The sequence below is a fragment of the Prionailurus bengalensis genome, chromosome B2 (genome assembly GCF_016509475.1).
Source record: "Prionailurus bengalensis isolate Pbe53 chromosome B2, Fcat_Pben_1.1_paternal_pri, whole genome shotgun sequence".
In the NCBI taxonomy this organism is placed as follows: domain Eukaryota; kingdom Metazoa; phylum Chordata; class Mammalia; order Carnivora; family Felidae; genus Prionailurus; species Prionailurus bengalensis.
In genome coordinates this window covers 151125929-151130857 of record NC_057349.1, presented here as the reverse complement: position 1 = coordinate 151130857, position 4929 = coordinate 151125929, and the positions used below count along the sequence as shown (strand labels likewise).

The window sequence follows — 4929 nt, the reverse complement described above, 5'->3', positions numbered from 1 at the left end:
TCAAAGCTTGTGCACTTTCTTATGATTCTCCTGTTACCACCTCCCCCCCTCGGCCCCTCCACAAGGAGGGAAAGAGAGAAACTATGGCCACTGGAAAGACGTAGACGTGCAGATCCGGACAGGGGAGGTGACGAGTGGTGAGCGGTCAGTGGCCCATTCTGGGCCCGTCCTGCCACCACGGCAGGAAGCGCTTAGGGTTCAGAAGAGGTCGGGAAGCCACGGGCCCCAGAGCACCTCCAGGTGACTGGGAGATTGTGGGCGGGGCTGGACCACAGAGGGAGAGAGCCTGGGGAGGGGGGCACCCATGCGAGGAGCAGCTTATTCGGACACACTCAGGACAGAAGAACGAGGCACAGTGGCTCATACTTCACATCTGACTCCCTAAGACACCCACATACATTGTTTGGTTTCTATACCGTCACTCAGTAGGTAACAGTCTCAGGCTCACCTGCCCCACACTTTCATTGCCAGTGTATCCTTAGGGGCAGCCCTGGCCCAGATGAGTGCTCTGCACACAATCCCGGGTGCTCTGCACACCCAACCCCAGGTGCTCTGCACACACAGCCCTGAGTGCTTTATACACTCAACCCTGAGTGCTCTGTGCGCACAACCCTGGTTCTCTGCACACAACCCCAGGTGCTCTGCACACACAACCCCAGGTGCTCTGCACACACAACCCTAAGTGCTCTACACACAATCCCAGGTGCTCTGCACACACAACTCAGAGTGCTTTGCGCACACAGAATCCCGAGTGCTGTGCACACATAAACCCAGGTGCTCTGCATACACACAACCCTGAGTGCAGCACAGCTGTGTGCCCAGCGTCTGGCAAAAGTGTGGAGGTGATGGGTGTGGGCAGCAGGGGCCACCCCTGGCCTCGGGGCCTGCAGGCAGGTGACGGGCATGGGCCTCACCTAGTGGAGGTAGCGACCGCCTGTGTGGACGGGCATGCAGCCTGCTTCCCCGGGGACCCTGAGTCCTTCCCCCCTGGCTTGGGGGCCAGCGAGCAGCAGACAGCCAGGGGTGACCCAGCTCGGGGGCGGTTGTGAAATGCAAAGCCTCGATTTGAGGATGTTTTTCAACATAAAGTCATGGGAATGGAAGTTCAAGCAGCAAAACAAAGTTATATAAGAGGAATAATAGATTAAAGATGTGCAGCGGCCGCGGGAGGAAAACAGGCGAGCGCAGGCACGCACGCCCGGCCGGGGGTGCAGCCGGTGCAGCTGCGGGTCCGGAGACCCCCACACCGCGCGAGGGGCCCCTGGAGCCGGGCCACGAGAGATCAGGCGAGCAGAGAGAATGAACCGTTTCGGCTCAGGTCTTCGTCCTTGGCTCGGCACAAACGGAGAGCCCAGCGTGTGGCCGGGGCCGGGGCCGCGGTGACCAGGGCGGTGGCGACAGTGCTCGCGGCGGCCCCGGATCCCGTGACTCTGGGAGGTCGCAGCTCGAGGCCCCGCGGACCAGCTGCCAAAGAATATGGGTTCAATTTCATCCCCTCCGAGCGCCCGTGTGCGAACGTACAGCTGTTCTGAAGCACTGACAGCCTTGACTTGTAGCTTCACGAGGTTTAAAGCAGTAAGTCTTTCCAGTCCCTTCCGCGGGCCCCGTGGGCCACTCGAGTCTGGGCAGCGTGCTCCCACAGCCTCTGCTGACTCCTTCCTACAAGGAAAGAGAAGGAGTCCCTACCCCACGGGAGTGGCACAAGGATTTATGGAAATAACGCGTCAAGCGCGTCTGACTGTGGTGCTTTCTCGTCAGCAGATCCTCGCAGGTTTTACCGCAGTGTCGGGCACGGCCAGCTTCTCCCCGCCTCGCTTTCCTTACGTTGTAATTTTATGCGGAACGAGCCAGGCCGCGGGGAGGCAAGAGGGCGGGGGTGGGGAGTGGGTATTGCAACTTGAAACACGACGATCACAACTTGGGAGTGGAGACGTCCCTGACGGTCATGTTCGGGAAGCCTGGGGGGTGGTCCGCCTAGATCCTGGCCGGTCCAGGCACAGAGGACAGCAGATGGGAGGCGCTGAGGCGACAGCATGCGGGTACCCCGCCGGACCGAGAGGAGAAGGGACACGGGAGGAGACGAGGGGCCCCAGCAAACAGATTTGGCGTATTCAAAAACGGGGTACGACGGTGTGCTCAGATTCAAGGTGAATGACTCTGTGCCGGGGTCTAAAGTCACTGAGCCCCAGGAGACCCCCAGGTCCCGGTGAGTCACTGGGCTTCAGGAGGGACAGGCTGTGCCAACCCTCGGCCACGAAGGAGGGGAGAAAGACGATAGCCCACCTTTGCTCTTCCCTCCTGCTGGTATCACCCATTCTAACCGAGGCCGAAACCAGAGGGAAAGGGACAGGGTAGGCACAGGCCATGAGGGTCAGTCTCCTGGGCACACAGCAGCGGGGGGAGGGTGAGGAGCTGAACCAGATGGCCGGGAGAAGATGTCCAGTCTGCGGAACAGGAGAGGTCGCGGGAGCCATGAGGGAGCCCGAGTCGGGTGGGGGGTGAGTACGTCTGACTTAACTTCCAGCAAGATGACTCTGGCTGCCCTCTCACCGCGGCCAGAGGGTGAGGCAGTGAGAACATTCAGGGGCCCGCGCACTAATTAGACGGGAGACGATTGTGACGTCCCGAGACGTCCAGGGCGGCTCGGAGTAGGTTAGCAGCCCTGACAATGCGGACAGGCGGTCAGACGCCTGACACATGCCAGTGGCAGCGCAGCCGGATTTGCCGAGGGGCTGCGTCCGCGTGATGAGGCAGAGAGGGGCCGGGCGATGGCTCCGGGGGTTTGACCCGAGCCGCGGGAAGGCAGACACGGCCACTCAGAGAGGCGAGAAGCCCGGAGGAGGACCGGGCTTGGTTTGAGGACAAGATCACAGTTTGGGTTTGGGCACGTTAAGGCTGAACGATTTCTATGTCCAAGCGGAGACTTCAGGGGGCAATTTCCATGCAAACCTGGAGTTCAAGGGCACGGTTGGGTCTGCAGAGAGGAACACTGGGATAATCAGCAAGATGGAAACTAAATCCGAAAGGGTTGGGTGTGCAGGTGCGTTTGTGTGCAAGAGTGTATGTGCCCAGTGCACAGGCAGCACCCAGTGAGTGGTCGACACTGTTCTTATTCTCAATTCTTTCTTTTTTTTTTTAATTTTTTTTTCAACGTTTATTTTCTTTTTTGGGGGACAGAGAGAGAGCATGAACGGGGGAGGGGCAGAGAGAGAGGGAGACACAGAATCGGAAACAGGCTCCAGGCTCTGAGCCATCAGCCCAGAGCCCGACGCGGGGCTCGAACTCACGGACCGCGAGATCGTGACCTGGCTGAAGTCAGACACTTAACCGACTGCGCCACGCAGGCGCCCCCTCAATTCTTTCTTTTCCTTCCTTCTTCTGATTTGGGATTTGCCCACTGCATTCCTTTGCTGACTTTTACCTCGACTTTGTGTAAGATCGTAGCTTAGACTATAGTTCAAGCAGAGCTTCTGGTCTGTACACGATGGCGGAGACCTGTTTCTTCCTTGCAGTATAACTGGAAACCCTGGACGCCAGGCAGGAAGCGACCAGAGAACTTTCAGACGCGGTTAGAGAAAGGGGCCGTGGTTTGTCGCCCAGGACTAGAGGAGCAGCACAGCAGAGGCACCTGGAGAACTTCCAGACCCCAAGCCTAACACCAGAACGAAGCCCAGGTAACGGTTCTGCCTCCGGCTCTGGTGGCATCCCCGTGAAATGCCAGGTAAGCGTGACTCTGCCACTGGCCGGGGGGGACAGACTCAGGACTCTGCCGGCAGCCAGAGGCGCCCTGCCTGCTCGCTGCCTGATAGCCCCCTCTCCTACTAAGACCACAGGGCAGTCTCGTGACACTGGCAAGTGGCCCTGGCCCAGGACTCTGAGTCGCCAGGGCCTGAGGCTCTCCTCCCCAACAAAGGGACAGGGGTCCTGCCCCACAAGATCCCAGCCAGGAAAGCACCTTTGTCCCGATGGGTCTGAGAATGAACTCTCTCCCTCTCTCTCTGTCTCTCTCTGCTCTCTCTCTCTCTCTCTCTCTCTCTCTCCTCTCTCTGTCTCCTCTCTCTGTCTCCTCTCTCTCTTTTTCTCCTCTCTCTCCCTCTCCCCTCTCTCCTCTCTCTTTGACATTCAAGTGGCAAGCATCGTCACTCCAGAAATCAGGACAATCTCAGCGTGAACATGAAGGCCATCAGCATGTGCGGAGCCCAAGATGAGTCAAACTCTGGAATCATCTGACAAAGATTTTAAAGCAGCTGTCATGAAACAATGCTTCAGCAAACTATGACAAATTCTCTTAAAACATGAAATCTAGAAAATTTCAGCATTGGAAGTTTTTAGGCCTTCGGTCTCGGTGTCTGTTACTAAACTGCTTCTATAAACCTCATAGGTATCACGGTCTGTAATTTTCTGAATTCTTTAGCAACAGAACCCTCCTCTCTGTAATATAAAATCTTACACAGAATTTTAGGACATAATAAAGATAAGATAATACGGGTGCTCTCTGTGGTTGAAGAAGATGAACAGACCTCCTTCTATCTGTCTCTCTTAAGCTCTACGTAGGGCACCTGCATAGTCCCTTCTCTGGTACACAAAATTCTGATACAATGAGAAATCACCTCACCTCGGTGTTACTCACGTTGGGTTGAATTAGTAAAAAATTCCAGTAAGATATTTCAGAGTGAAGGTAATCAGAAGCAGCAGGGGTGGGTCTCTGATTTCACGTTGAGTTAGCGACTGGCTTATTGTGACGTGAACTCACACGATAGACATTCTGCATGATTAAATAATTGTAGCTAGACATAAGGAGAAGATAAGACAAGGTCATCTCAGCAAAGACATAGAAGTTATGAAACAGATCCAAATGGAAATTATAAAACCGACAGAACATAGTGATAGAAATTAAAAAAAAAAAGCCAATGTCTGGGCAATACTTGA

At 55.8% G+C, this 4929-nt stretch overlaps 1 long non-coding RNA gene across 1 annotated transcript; it reads left to right on the top strand.

Annotated features, from left to right (window-relative positions):
* The first annotated feature begins 1175 nt into the window (after positions 1–1175).
* LOC122489048 lies at positions 1176–4485 on the top strand. Its single transcript, XR_006298812.1, has 3 exons — positions 1176–1575; positions 3513–3674; positions 4128–4485. It is a non-coding gene; the product is annotated as an uncharacterized LOC122489048 (long non-coding RNA).
* The last annotated feature ends 444 nt before the right edge of the window (positions 4486–4929 follow it).